Genomic DNA, 16,550 nt, shown 5'->3' on the forward strand with positions numbered 1-16,550 from the left:
AGATGAAGGTGAATGACAAAACTTTCTCCCAGCTGTCAGAATCAGTATTGGCTCAGGTTATCTATGAAGGTGGTCAAAGCAAGCGCATCGATGTCATATTTGATGTTTATAGAAAGATGTCCATCAAAGATTTGGAGAGAGCAAAGAGAGGCGCAGATTCAGGTATTCAGCTTAGGAGCATTGCGCCTGGCCACAATATACACCAGTGGAGAAAGCTTTTGTGTAGCTCTACAAACAAAACACACCTCATCGGGTTCTTCGTGGAAGAATGGAAAGGTCAACTTGAGAAGATCAAGGACAAAACACTGTATGTTACCTGTGAGGATGTCTGTTTCAAGCTCACAAGGGAGCGATGGGAGGAGATTCCAGAGCTGTCAAGTACCCAGGAAGAAGCTTAGGAGCATTGCGCCTGGCCACAATATACACCAGTGGAGAAAGCTTTTGTGTAGCTCTACAAACAAAACACACCTCATCAGGTTCTTCGTGGAAGAATGGAAAGGTCAACTTGAGAAGATCAAGGACAAAACACTGTATGTTACCTGTGAGGATGTCTCTTTCAAGCTCACAAGGGAGCGATAGTAGTCACAGCAGAGGACACAGATGTGATGGTTATATGCATTGGGGTCAGCAAGAGAATCCCATGTCCCATGTACCAGAAATGTGGCACCAAGAACCGTACAAGGTTCACTGACATCAGTAAGCTGAGTCATGTACTAGGAGATAGTGTATGTGATGCTCTGATGGGAATGCACTCATTTACGGGCTGTGATACAGTCAGCGCTTTCACTGGGCGTGGAAAGTCAGCCATGTTCAAACAACTGAAGACTAACAAGACCTGCCAAGACACATTCAGAGAGTTGGGAAGCTCCTGGGAGGTCTCTGATGACCTATTTCACCTATAAAAAATATTAAAGCTGCACTCCTTAAAGGCCCAATCCGTCAAAACGCACTATTACTGACGCCGGTGGCCGTTAGTGTAACTGCAGGCAGCGTGTGAACGAGCTGACGCGCGGGCACCATACTCGCACGCGCACAAGCAGTTGCCTGGCAACAGCAGAGCTGTTCGTTGCTTTGTAACGTTAACTCATAAAAGTCACTTGAAAACGGCAACCTGGACAATTTATCGGTCAGATCAGCCTCGAGATGCCCAGGAAGGATTCTGGATGAATTAGGGGACGTTATTGTGGCATGTTTGGTCGTGTTTTCCTCGTGTTTTCCTTCACCATGGCAGATAAATCCAATATGACCACTGCCCGAAAAGGTTTTTGGCTATAACCTTTGAAAGAGATGAGCTAGAAATACAGACTTGGTGTCTATTCTTACAACTTCACCATTAACTATTCATGTGAACAGTTTATGATGTTGTATATGGTATCATCACTACACTGATGAAGGCACTAGGGCCGAAACTTGTTTGTGCTGTACCCACCCCGGACTGAGGTAAATAAAAAACGATAAAAAAAAGGACATCTCGTATGCTGGCTTGTTCTACATTTTGACATTGTGCTTGTGCCTTGCACCGGACCCTTCTGTTTGACTCTCCGAGTGTGCTCGTTTTTCCACTTTTTTGTATATGGTATCATAGTAATCATTGACCATGAAAACATAGAGGTAGACATCACCTTTTCTTTGTTATCATGTGTGGTTCAGGAGATATGATGCAAACTACATAATTCGCTTATGGCAGAATTAAAATGGCCGCCACAAGGCATTTTTGCGATGGCTCAATTTCTGAAAATGTACAGGGCCCCAAACTATATGCGTACCAAATTTCATGCTTTTACGAAAAAGGGAACATTATTTTCACATATAATCTGGACTAATACACAGAAATCAGGGTTTTGTCATTTATATGGGGGTAGGTTTGTTTACAGAGTGATAACTATCCTTAAGCTACCAAATCGGCAGGGTTATCATACCAAAATATAAACTAGAGACATGTAGGAAGACAAAAATAACAAAATCGTGCGGTCACCTCAGGTGGAACCGATTTTTGCCTTGGCCCATGGACTATATACTGCCCTACAAATCATAACCGCAGTAACTACGCCAACACTGAAACTGAGAAAAATGTCTTTAAAGTTTTTTGACTGTCCAGCCAAATGAGATATAAGTTGAAAAGTGGCAATGCGCTCATTAAATATGTATACGTTAAAGTATTTTTTTGGGGCAAAACAATTATCAATTACTTGACCTATGACCCCAGAAATGCAGATACGGCACTCTGTCTGTGTATTACCTTAAACAGATGTGTAGGTAGTACAAGGGAAAAGCGCAGTAACTACAATCTAATGTGCTTCTCCTGTCTTGTTTTTCATGAGACAATTGTAATCGGTTTTGATTTCGATACCACATCATATCTGTATTTAATTGTTTTATTGTTTACATGTTTAAAACATTTAAATGGATGAGTAACAGATAAATTCAGGGAATCCTGAAGTCAGTTGATGTAATCTTCACCACTGGTGTTGCTTTTTGGTCATCATTCTGACACAATTAATTAATGAGCACAGTTATTTTATTATCTTAATTTAGAACAGGTTTTCTTTACAAATCAGATTGATAATTGATACAAGAACATATACAGTATATTACATAGCATATTACAATTATTTTGAATAAAATGAATTACAGACTGAGTCTGAATGCTGATAATTTATGCAGCAATTGAAAAGCTTGTCTTGATGAGCTAGGTAGTGATACCAAACAGTTATCACTATCTACAGCCAGATTAACACTTCCCAGTGGGGAACACAATTCCCTTCTTTATTGGATGATCTCTTATGGATTATTAGCTAGGAATACAGCATTTACGATTTTAAAGACACTGAAGACTCATTCATTAACAATTTGGACAGCTGTCAGTGCACTCTCATATTGGGAATTGACTGGATTAACTAAACAGATTGTGCCATTATGAGTGATTGATATGTTGGGCTTTGTTATGGAAAGAGCGGGAAAATTGCAGTTACTACAAAATCCAACCAAAAACCAGTCTGAACCGCAGTAACTACACCTCAAAGTGTAGTTACTGCGTTTATCTCTGTTTAAGTCCAGCTGAAGCTCTGTGAAAGCAAATCAAACTGCAGTAAGTGTAGTTACTGCCGTTTTGTCTGGTTTTTGGTTGGATTTCGTAGTTACTGCAACTTTTATACTCTGTTTTCTCAAATATAGAGCAAGACTGAACTTAGAAAATTTGTCACATGATAAAACAGATATCTAAAAGTTCAATTTCAATAATAACTCAATTTTGACCAAAATTGTAGTTACTGCGGTTTTGATTTGGAGGGCAGTATAGTCCAGTAGGAACGGGGGTCCCCGTGCACCCGAAAGATATATTTTTCTAACATAGATTTTTGTACTCCTCAAGGTGTCTAATAAACACATTTTGTTGTTACCCCGTTGAAATAGTGTCCCATGGGTCTGTTTGGCTGCCATCTTTGCAGGCATATTGCGATGTCTGATGAAAATGGATAAGGGTCATAACTTTTGAACTAGACATCATACAGAGACAAATGACACCACTTTTCTGTATCATTTTTACATGAGGAATTGATTGAGAGGGTTGTTTTCATGATTTTAACAGGTTTGGTATAGTAAAACTAAAAAAAACGTGGAAAAAGTGTATAATTTACACTCAAAATCTTGCAAAAGAAATATTTCTACATATTAGTCCATGAGCCAGAAGGTTTGGGAATAAAGCTCATATTGATTTTTGGCAAGGTATACATCTCTAGAGTTAGAAAATATGTGAGAGCATTGCACCAATGGTAGCTAAATGTGTGTTATCACCAGGGACGGCTGGTATCAGTGGGCTAGGGGGGCTAAGCCCTCCCTATCATTTCCAATAAAATGAGAACATTATTATTATTATTTATTCTTTACATAAATTACATTAAACAAACTTAGAATTGGTTGTTTTATGTTGGTGGAACCTATTAGAGCAGCAACAGCGCCATCTATAGTCACAAGAAAATCATTGCAATGGGCTAGCTTTGGTGAGCCCAAACACACTACCCTCAGCCTTCAATCATCTTCGTTATAAGTGTCTGGCAAGTCCCCCTTGTGCTGCTGCCGTCTATGGCCCATTGGGGCTAAACTCCTTCAGCCCATGGTTCAGCACACCAGGGACGACCTGCCACTGACTTGACAACCAATGACAGCTCGAATATGACATGCGCACAGTAGAATTGAGACTACAATGGCCGCGGTCAACATCATGAAGAATGAGGTAGATTATTTACTTTCTCATCCCTTTTCCTTGATGTCTGACGGGGAAAAATTTGAAGTAAAGAGACTGGAGCCACATCGCCCAAAGGACATTAACATAACACAAAGGGACAAACGACAAAATCGTAGATTTTGTGTTACGTGGTTTGGACGGAAGGACTGGCTAACGGCAAATGTAGCTAAGAGTTCACTTTTCTGTTTTTCGTGCCTGCTCTTTGGAGGAAACACGGCTTGGACCCAACAAGGAGTCGTGGATTTGAAAAATGTATCCGCCAAAATAAAGAAACATGAATGCAGCACTAGTCACATTGGAAATAGTGTCAAGCTTTCAATGTTGGGAAAAGTTAACATCACCTCTCAACTTGACGAGGGCCACCGCATCTCTATACAAAGACACAACAAGCTGGTAAAAAAGAACAGGCATGCACTATCGAGGATTGTGGACTGTATTAAATGTTGCGGTGCACACGAGCTAGCTCTGCGGGGGTCAGACGAGTCTGCAGCTTCACTCCAGCGGGGAGTGTTTCTGGATCTACTTGATCAATTTTCTTTTTTGGACAGCCAGTTAGCCGATCACCTGTCAAACACACAGGTTTCCAAGTACACATCTAAGACTAGTCAAAATTAGTTGCTTGATTGTATGTTAGCTGTTTATGATGAAAAACTGGCTGATTAAATATCACAGGCACTATTTGTGGCTGTGCAAGCTGAAACAACGGATGTGGCATGCATAAGCCAGTGCGTAATTGTACTTAGGTACATCACAGGAGGGAACACCGTTGTGGAGAGATTTCTATGTTTCTCCCCGTTAGTGGACAGAACTGCAGCGGGACTCGAAACACTTCTGAAGGAGAAGCTCGAGCCACATCATTTGGAAAACAAACTGATCGCACAGACGTACGATGGGGCAGCTGTGATGAGTGGCGCATCAGCAAGCTTGCAGGCCAGGTTAAAAGAAACGTTCCCTCAAAATAAACGTTCCCTCACGCGCACTTCATCCACTGCTATGCGCACCAGCTAAATCTGATTATGCAACAAGCCTGCTCATCTCTCACACCCGTCAGAATATTTTTTGCCAACATCACAGCTTTTGGCACATTTTTCTCCAAAGCCGTTTTCACACATGCGCTTTATACCGGGAAATGACCAGAAAGCGGTGTAATGCCTTCATGTGTGAAAGTTATTTTCCGGTATAAGCGCGCCGCCGCCATCGCGGACATTTCACCACTTGTAACTTTGTGATAAGAGCGGTATGCCACAATAGGGGACATATGTTGTGTTGAGAGCATGATTGAGGTGGATTGGAGTCAGCGCAGAGTGGGCTATCAGGGCTGAGTGGGCTATCAGGGCTGAGAGAGCTGAGCCGGCTATTCAGTGGAGGCGGGTTTGATGGTTCATTCATTACATTACATTACATTTCGTCATTTGGCAGACGCTTTTATCCAAAGCGACTTACAATAACACTTTTTGTCAGCAATAGAGCAATCAACTATGGAGCACAGTCTATGACAACTACAAATCCTGAAGGAACAGTGGTACGAGTTTAGTTTAGGATTTTTTTATTTTTTTATTTTAATTTTTTTTTAGTAGAAAGAGAGAAAGAAGTTATGTGCTGATGTGCGGTCGTTTGGGAGTGGAAGCGCACTCAGTGCTGCACATGATGGCATTTCATTGCGACTTTTTGCGGGCTGTTCTCACTATCGCCTTAATTTGTCTACGTCGCTGTCTACGTTTGAGGAAAAAGCGTGTCAGCAATATTATCAAAAGAGTGGACGCTGGCTCCATGTTTGTTTTTCTGACTGCCTTGCAGCACAGTCATGACCCCAGCCCACTCTCCTCCGCCCCCCGCCCGCTCTGCAGTGCCGCTTCCCCCCCGCCCCGCCCCTCAAAATACAGCTTCTTTAGCCACTTTCACACATGCCTTGGAATTCAGGAGTTATCTAGAGGGCATCCGGATGGTGGTGTATGTGCGAACACGTTTTGGTGAGCTATGCGCGCTCCCGCGATCCTCCTCCTACCCGCAGGGTAAGTGTACCCCCAGCCCTAGTATCAGAAGCGGATTGTCCCCCCCCCCCCCCCTCCAGAGCTCCGTGAATTAGCCAGCTCAGTGAGTGCATGAGGACAGAGACAGAAAGCCAGCGTGACAGATTATTATTATATAAATAGTCGATGTGAATGAGCGAGCAAAAAAACATCATGCCGTCTCAGTTTTTCCAAATGAAGCGCCTCAAACCTGCTCCATGTGCATCAGCCAACATGTTGCTGGATTGAAAGGCTCATGGTTCTGATCCGATTTACTTTCTGCATAGCTTCGCACAGCACACACATTTAATGAGCATTTTTGGACGCGAGGGTTGTCCCGCTTCCCAGTATTGGACATCGCTAGGTAGGGTATCTGGATCTGGTTGCGTTCATGCCTTTGATTTAACATTTACACAGTGTTTGTGAAGATTCAAGGGCAGAACCGCAAATTCCAAGTAGCGTCAAGTCAGGCATTATAAAACGAAAACTTCCGGGTATAACATTCGCAATAATGGCAATTAAATAAAGTAAATGCACGTGTAATGTTTTTTTGTGTGTGTTTCGAAAGATACAGAACAGAGTTAAACTGGAAAAATATCTGCTCCCTTTGAAAAGTCAATTTTAACCCGTAGTGAGTCGACCATTCAGATTTTTTGTTACTAAGTAGTACATTTATTTTATTTTGAAGGTAAAAACGTGTAGCTTCCTGTATTCTGTATAATTCTAGTAGGTTTGATGCATTTTAGGACTGAACAAAGACCTGTTTTCTTTGTAGTGCTTGAGACTCGAGGAAATTGATGCATCTGGGCGTGAGTTGTAGGATTGTTTAATTAATTACTAACGTTATGCGCAAACGATTATATGCCGTGAACGTTAGGCAGTTATCGCCCATTATGTATTTTTAGTTTTGCCCAAATTCCCCCACCCCCGCCCCACTTTACAAACTCTGCGGAGGTGCTACTCATGTGTGAAAGCAACATGCCTCATGTCTGAAAGGGTACACTTCACGTATCATCTGGGGCAGGCTCAGTGGGAAGCAACCCTCACCTGATCCGGAGTTAATGTGTGAGAGTGGTATTTGACGGCTATTTTCACACATGTGATCCCTCAGGTGTCAAGGGAAATTCCGGGAAATAGCCAGTCTTGATTTACAGGTAATTTCCCTGTCTGTATAGCCACTTTCACACATGAACTCCGGATCAGGTGAGGGTTGCTTCCCACTGAGCCACTAGGTTTGTTTTATTTCGCCAAGCAATAGCATTGTTCCAATCTTGGATAAAATTTAGCTACTTTGATAGGTCTCTCTTTTGACATAATTGGTTTTTTGGGATCAGAATCAGCTTTATTGGCCAAGTATGCATACACATACAAGGAATTGGGCCATACAACATAAAAGCCTATGACCTTGTGTCTATCCTTGTGTTCCAAAAAGTTTGGCAGTCCTACTTTTAGTCAAAATCAAAAAGCTAATGTGATTTACTTGCCTTCAGAAGTTTGGCTCTGTACTCCGTGTCAACCACTTCATCTATGTCCGCAGGGCGAGAGGGGATCCCGGCCACCTGGCTGAAAAGCCTTTGCGAGAAAAAATGGGGTGAGACGCCCCCCCCCCTGGACCAGGCAGACGGACAGCATTTGGCCCACAGTCCGATACATGTGCTTGTCGAAAGCTAAGGAAAAAAGAAAATTAACAAGCGATTAATGAAACTGCCAAAAATGTCCAATGGTCAATTTGTATTATGTATATATGAAGCGGTCAAAACAAAGCTGTGTTGAACAAATATAAAAAGCTGGTTGTACTGTGTTAATGTTCTTTGCATGTAAACATACCGAGACTATTGAGAGCCAAAGTCCTCGCTTCAACAGGGCCTTCAAAGACTGAATGAAGGCTCAGCTGTGCCATCAGCAGCCTACAAAACTCCCGGGTGGGCCCGCCCTCGTCAATAGACCCCTCCGGAAGGACTGTATCTGACATGAAGCACAAGTCTATGCGACACTGAGGATCAAACAGCCGCCTGAGGAAGGCCCCATTGAGCCCCGCCGAGAACATTTATCCGAGTCACATTTATGAGGTTCTGTGAGATCTTGGGCTGAACCTTTGACGACAGCCTCTGCAGAACCTCTGCAGCGTTGGTGGGCCTGTTTGAAAGATAAAAAAAAAATAAGACGACAACAGTTGTCGACTAATCTACAATCTAATATATATATATATATATACACACACATACATGTACACACACACAACTTATAGGGCAAACTTTTAGGGACCTATAGGGTTTGGGCCTCAATATTGGATCAGTACTCCTACTCAAAGACCTATAAAATAACCCTTCAGCCAGTCCCGATGGCTGTGCAACAGTCTCTGACGCAGGGGGCGACTGTTGCTAAGAGACTCATTCTGAGGGAAGTCCCCCTCTCCGCCTCCTTTTCAGCTGTGGCTGATGGACATGTTCTCGGTTATACGTATGGAGGGACTCCGGTTCCTGAGGACCAACTCACTTGGGAAATTCTCAACTATCTGGGACCTGTTTCTAGCCTACTTGGACAAGGTTAGGGGTGACGCCGTGACCGATAACTCGCCCACCTGGATCTGTTTATCTCCATTCGTGGTACAGGCCCCAGGACTGGTGTAGTTTCACTTGAGTATGGTTTTTGTTTACTCTACCCACCACTGGAAACCATTTGGAGAAACGACTGGAAGAAGAGGTAATGTACTAGTCGGAAGAGGGAGGTAGTCAGAGGAGAATGTATTGGAGGTAGTATATTGTTTCCATAAAATGGGTGCAGAAACTTACTCGTCAAGATCAGCAGCACGCAGCGGACTTGAGGCTCTGGAGGAGACCGGGCTGGAGGCTTCTGGCTGGAGGCTTCTGGCATGACCGGGCTTGAGGCTGTATAGGCCCCTGACCTAGACAACTAAAAACCAAAGCCCATATAAACACACACTGGGGCCAATTACAAACAGGGAACAGATGGCTGGAAAGGGAACATTGCGGGAGCTGATTGACAGGTAAAATTAATAAAAAAAAATCAGTTCATAATGCACACAGTGGTCATCTCTGCCACATTGATTCGCCACCTGCCTGTCTAAACTTCTCAAACCTATTTCATGAGTCAGAGCTATCCTTTCATGTATTGTACATTATCTAAAATGTAACAGTTTAGAAACGGCTTGTCCTTCCATTTCCCAATGCACATTAGAGATTATTATTCTCCTGCATATTCAGCATGCAACTACAATCAGTAACAACCAGTCGGAAACACTAGTAATTAGACAACGTCAGTGGTTACACTTGATTGCAGTATCCTCAAAATTACCTCGGCCTCATCACTCCACAGGACATTCATTGTGGTTCCGGTGGTCAGCCCACACTCCCTTATGGTCCCTTCCTGCCGGCTGCTGATGGTGACCAGTGGCTCTGTGGAGGTCAAGGTAAGCTGCTCCGTAGCCGCCGGAACAGCGCCAGCAAATGCCATCAGAGTCTGTATGTTGGAAGAGAAGTTAGGGGAATATAACAGACAAATTGTAAAAAAAAAAAAAAAAAAAAAGGACAAAGCAAGACTGCAATCACTTCTATTTACCTGGAGAGGGCTGTCCAGGAGGAAATTCCTCCTCCGGAGTGATCCGTCACTATAACGGAATTGGAACGTTGTTCCCTGTGGCGATGGGTCAACAGACCCCCTCACCACCAAAGTCCGGTCAGCGACTGCCTGTTAAGTTAACAAAATAAGGACGACAAATGACATGACATTAATTTACAACACATTGGAAAGGTGTCACTGACATGTACTGTGTTAAGGGACAATATTCTGATTATTCTAAGACTATATTGCAAGTTTAACCCAAATCAATTTGGACAAAGGGTTCCAACGATTTAGTGCAGATTGAAAAATACCTCCAATTGTCTCCTCTCTGCCATCTGCCTTCCATCAGCCTCCGCTCTGCTTTCTGCCTCCACGGCAAGGCGTGCCTCGGTCTCTCTCTGCGCCTGAGGATATCAAAGTGATTCATGTTGTCAATAAACAATGCAGCTGCACTCTAAGAAAATAACCCCAATAGCAAAAATGATAGGTGCTTTATGTGACCATGGTTGCATGCATCCGTAATTATGTATATAAAAACACACGCTCTCTCTATCGATCCTGAGGCCTGTCTGGAACTCAAGATCTTGCTCTGCTCTGAGCCGTTTTGTTTCCTAATGGAAAGAGTTCCATTAAATATGCATTGCAATTGGTGGATTTAGAAAGCATGGAATGTACCCCTTTCGTTAACAGAATGTTTTAATGTATGGTCTGTCATGCATACATCGCCTTAACCGGCAGCTTCTTCAAACAAAGGTTTTCTCGTTTAAACCAAATTAATTTGAACAAAGGGTTCTTTAATCACTGTTTCCAATACATAGATTGTAGTGCAGATTGGAAAATACCTCAATTTGTCTCCTCTGCACCTCTCTGGCCTCAGTGTCTCTCTGGGCCTGAGGATAGGAAAGTTATTCATCTTGTAAATCAACAATGCAAGTGTACTTCAATGTGACCAGGTGATATTGACAATGTGTAGTGTTACGGACTAGCAGTCTAGGGGACAAGATGTGTTTGTAGCATTTTAGCTATCGAAGCTAGTCCTAACCTGGAGTGTGTTAAAGAGGAGAAAAGAGGGGATAGGAACAGACAAAACAAAGGATTGGTTTCCAAACGAGAAATAATCACTAAAGGTGGGTCAGCTTACCGTAGTAGTAGATTGATGTCATGTAGTAGCTGACTACGTTAGCGGACCTCTGACAAGGCCTCGCCAGCACCGTCTTGGCTCTCCAGAGCGGCGAGCTCCGTCTTTGTCGTTTCAGTTCAGTTTAAGTTATTGTTGGAAGGATCCACAATGTAAAACAAAAAGCTGGTTCTCAATAAATAAGTGTATCGGTCCCAAAGAGAAGTGTGTGAGTGTGTCGGTCTTCTGGCGTGGTGTCGCGTCTCGAGCATTCATTCAAATCTGCCGCGCGCCCACACCTGGGCAGTGTTCATTCATAAATCTGCTTCAGTGGCTGCGTGCGCACCTCAGTGACATCACATGGACACACAGCTTAACCACACCTCATTTCTCAATGAAAACCAGTCACAAGTGTTTAGGAAAGGAAACAAGGAAGAAAGGAGAAGAGGGACAATAACCCTCCCTATCATTCCTAACATTCCTCCCTCCCTACAACAACAAAAAAAACATTGGGCTCCAACCTGTGTTTTTGTATGTTTTTATGCCTCCGCCGGTGATAGCCAGGCCGGAGGCATTATGGATCCGGGTTGTCCGTCCGTACGGCTGTCCGTACGGCTGTCCGTCCATCCGTCCGTCCGTCCGTCCGTCCGTCCGATGTTCCATGTTAACGCGATATCTGAGGAACGCCTGGACGGAATTTCATCAGATTCGCCTTAAACATTTACTTAGGCTCAAGGATGATCTGATTAGATTTTGGTGGTCAAAGGTCAAAGGTCAAGGTCACTGTGACCTCTCGAACGCCATTTTCAAGCTTGTTAACGCGATATCTGAGGAACGCCTGGACGGAATTTCATCAAATTTGCCTCAAACATCGACTTACACTCCAGGATGATCTGATTAGATTTTGGTGGTCAAACGTCAAAGGTCAAGGTCACTGTGACCTCTCAAACGCCATTTTCAAGCTTGTTAACGCGATATCTGAGGAACGCCTGGACGGAATTTCATCAAATTTGCCTCAAACATCGACTTAGACTCAAGGATGATCTGATTAGATTTTGGTGGTCAAAGGTCAAAGGTCAAGGTCACTGTGACCTCTCGAACGCCATTTTCAAGCTTGTTAACGCGACATCTCAGGAATGCCTTGACGGAATTTAATCAAACTTGTCTCAAACATCGACTTGGACTCAAGGATGAACTGATTACATTTTGGTGGTCAAAGGTCAAGGTCACTGTGACCTCTTGAACGCCATTTTCAAGCTTGTTAACGCGATATCTCAGGAATGCCTTGACGGAATTGAATCAAACTTGTCTCAAACATCGACTTGGACTCAAGGATGAACTGATTACATTTTGGTGGTCAAAGGTCAAGGTGAGCTCTCGAACGCCATTTTCAAGCTTGTTAACGCGATATCTCAGGAATGCCTTGACGGAATTTAATCAAACTTGTCTCAAACATCGACTTGGACTCAAGGATGAACTGATTACATTTTGGTGGTCAAAGTTCAAGGTCACTGTGACCTCTCACACACCCAATTTCCAAGCTCTGTAACGCAACATCACAGGAGCGCCTTGACGGAATCTCTTCCAATTTGCCTCAAATGGCGATTTGGACTCCAGAATGAACTAATGGCGGAGGCATAAGTCCGCGTTGCGGTCGTTCTAGTTTTTTATATCATTTTTATCTTATGATTTTCAAAAAATTTCTACAATTTCACATACAAAATTTACAAAATGCATAAACAGTATAATAGTATAACAGTAGACTCCTCAGTAGTACTGTACGTCTACCTATCCTGAAGTAGTGACTGACTACCAGAATTTCAAAGATTATCCAAAATAGGTATGATAATCCAATCAGTCTTCTAACTCCATTGATTCACGTGCCTAATCAAGAATGCACTCCAAAATTATTTTTTTTCTCTCTACACCCCCCCAATAGGCTCATCCGCCCCTTGACAGGGTGTCTGCAATGACATTGTCTTTCCCTGGCAGATGCACTACGGTCAGGTTATATGGTTGCAAAATCAGGCTCCAGCGGAAAACTCTCTGACTAGATGTTTTAAACTTTGCCAGAAAAGTAAGTGGGTTGTGGTCAGTGAGAACCACCAGCACTGGAGACATACACCTCAAAGTGTTGGACTGCCAGGACAAGAGCTAGTGCCTCCTTCTCAATTGTGGAATATCGCTTCTGATGACGATTCAACTTCTTAGAGAAGTATGCAATGGGCCTATCTATTCCTGACGCATCAGTCTGCAGTAGCACAGCCCCCACTCCAACGTCACATGCATCTACTGCAAGTTTAAACGGGAAATCAAAGTCCGGAGCAGCCAGCACCGGTTCACTAGCAAGGATAGATTTAACCATTCCCTGCGCTTTCTGACAATCCGCTGACCAACGATACTTGACTCCCTGTTTCAACAGGTCTGTGAGTGGTGATGTCACAGCTGCAAAGTTGGCAACAAAACGCCTGTAAAACCCACACATGCCCAAAAGTCACATTAGCTGGCGTTTTGTTTTTGGAACTGGCAGGTCTAAAATGGCCTGCACCTTGGCAGTCCTTGGGCTCACTGAACCTTGACCGACCTGGTGCCCCAAGTACGTGACCTGCCCCTTTCCAAACTCGGATTTCGGCAAGTTGATTACCAACCCTGCTTGGTCAAGACGGTCAAAGAGCTGTCTCACATGTTCCACATGGTCAGACCATGAAGAACTGTAGCACACAACATCATCTAAATAGGTCACAGTGTTCTGCAATCCGGCGGTTACCAAATTCATTAACCTCTGAAAGGTCGCTGGTGCATTTTTCATGCCGAACGGCAGAACCTGACAGCGATATAAACACTCCGGCGTCACAAAAGCAGAAACTTCTTTGGCCCTTTCTGACAAAGGCACTTGCCAATAGCCCTTTAATAAATCAAATTTGGACACATACTGGGCATGGCCAATCTTGTCAATACAGTCCTCAAGCCTGGGTATAGGATATGCATCTGTTTTAGTCACGGCATTTACCTTTCGGTAATCAATACAAGGACGCACAGTTAAATCAGGCTTTGGAACAGGAACTAACGGAGAGCTCCATTCACTCACGCCTTGCTCAATCACACCAATGTCTAACATGTACTGTAGTTCTGGTTTCACCTGAGTTCATTTTTGGGGGTTAATCCGGTATGGATGTTGTTTAATGGGAGTGGCCCCACCGGTGTCTACATCATGAGTTATCAATTTAGTTAAGCCAGGGGTATCGCTAAACAGCGACCTATACTGGTCGACTAGATGGACTACCTCCTCCCTCTGTTCTGTGGTGAGGTGACTCAGGGACTCTCTGAGATTGGCCAGGGCACTGGAGTTCTTAAGCCTAGCTGTAACTGGCCCAATTGACCCAACCCCATCATCCTCACTCTCCTCTTCCACCGCTGACTGAGAGGTTACACACACAATGGATGGAGTGTCACGACTATAATACGGCTTCAAGAGATTGATGTGACACAGTCGTGATTTCTGCCTGCGGTCAGGCGTCTCAACAACATAATTACACTCACTCACCTTCTTGATAACTTTATATGGACCATAGAATTTTACCCCAAACTTATCTCCACCCATGGGCAACAACACCAGGACCGGTTCACCAGCTTTAAAGGTACGCTGCACTGCCTTTTTGTCATACTGGGCTTTCATCTTTCCCTTAGCAACCTGCAAGTTACTTCTGGCCACGTCACAAGCTGTATGCAGCCGGTCTTTAAAGGTAGCTACGTACTGCAAAACCCCACCAGCAGCTTTGGTCTGTACAGCTGACTGCAGGAGTTGTTATTTTGCCATCTTCAGCGGGCCTCTCACTTGATGTCCATAAACAAGCTCAAAAGGACTAAAGCCTGTAGCTTCATTCACAGAATCTCTAATGGCAAACAATAAAAATGGCATAGCTACATCCCAGTCATTTGAGTAACCAACACAGTATGTTTTAATCATAGACTTTAAAGTCTGATGGTACCTCTCGATTGCGCCCTGAGATTGAGGGTGATAAGCAGATTACATGATTTGTTTTACACCTAGCTCATGCATCACTTCCTGGAATACACCAGAAGTAAAGTTGGACCCCCGATCGTGTTGGACTTCTAGTGGTAAGCCTACCCTAGAAAAGAAATGGAGCAGAGCCTCCACTATGACCTTGGTCTTAATTGATCTCAACGGCACCGCCTCCGGAAATCTAGTGGAGACATCCATGATAGTCAGGAGATACTCATTCCCTTTCTTAGTTTTTGGGAGAGGGCCAACACAGTCAATCAGCACCCTCGAGAAAGGTTCCTCCATGACAGGTAAAGGACAGAGGGGAGCCACTGGAATGGTCTGGTTGGGCTTCCCCACAACCTGACAAGCATGACAACTACGACAGTATGACACAACATCCTGGTGCATTTTTAAGCCAGTAAAAATGTCTACTAATTTTCTCTTGTGTTTTACCAGTGTGTGTGTTGTATGACCAGCCATAGATACTTCATGAGCTAGACGGAGGACTTCCTTCCTGAAACTCTCAGGCAACACAATTTGAGTGACAGCGGACCACAGCTCATCCGCAGGACGGTCACGAGGTCGCCATTTTCTCAACAGGACTCCATCTTGGAGGAAAAAACCTTCAGCTTCATGTTTAATATCCTCAACACTACCAGCAGACTGGCGCAATGGAGCGACAGAGGGATCACTTTCTTGATCTTTAATAAGGGTTTCCCGAGAAAACTGGGAGCACGGGGACACCTCAGCTAGCCTGGTGAAAAATGTGTCAGCCAAACCATCAAGCGGTTCACCCTGCCCACTGGAATCTCCCGTTTTGCAACACGAGCCTGAGCACGCGTCACAACGCAGGCCGTAAACACCTCTGGGTATTCTCTCTCCAAGTTCATGGTCTCGGGGACCTCACAAGGTGTCTCACTCATGACAGGCGTCACGCAAACTTTAGTGCCAGCCAAATCATTGCCTAACAAAAGAGCGACTCCCTTAATTGGCAAGGAAGGAATAATGGCCACTACCACTGGTCCATTTACAACATTAGACTCAAGAAAAACTGTGTGCAGAGGAGCACTGACAAAACCACCTCCCACACCCTGCACCGGGGTAGAAGTGTGTAGATAGGTGTCCGGAGGTAGGTCTATGACACCCTGGAGCAGTAAGGACTGTGTGGCACCTGTTGGGCAGGACGGCAGGTTCAACCCATCCGCCTCACAGGGACCGATCTGAGCGTAGGTGGTGACCAACCCTACAGCTTTCCCCTCTCCATTTTTCCTCTTGAGACTTAGACAATTGGACTTCATATGGCCTGGCTTTTTACAGTAATTACAAATGATGTCATTTCTAGGAAAATATGACCTCTCATGTGACTTCTCATATGGCTTCTCAAATCGTTTCCCTGATCCTTGAGACTGAGCAAAGGTGGGGCTAAACTTTACTGGGACAGCCTCCACGGGCCTGGCACTGCCAGTTGTTACAGCCGGCCTCCCATCATGTCTGCCAAACTTACCTCTCCCAGGCACTTCTCTATGAGTTAACTCATATGAATCAGCTGCCATGGTGGCTTTCTTTAAGTTATCGACGGCTGTCTCATTTAGA

The sequence above is a fragment of the Poromitra crassiceps genome (assembly GCF_964638095.1).
Source record: "Poromitra crassiceps genome assembly, chromosome: 17".
Classification (NCBI taxonomy): Eukaryota; Metazoa; Chordata; class Actinopteri; order Beryciformes; family Melamphaidae; genus Poromitra; species Poromitra crassiceps.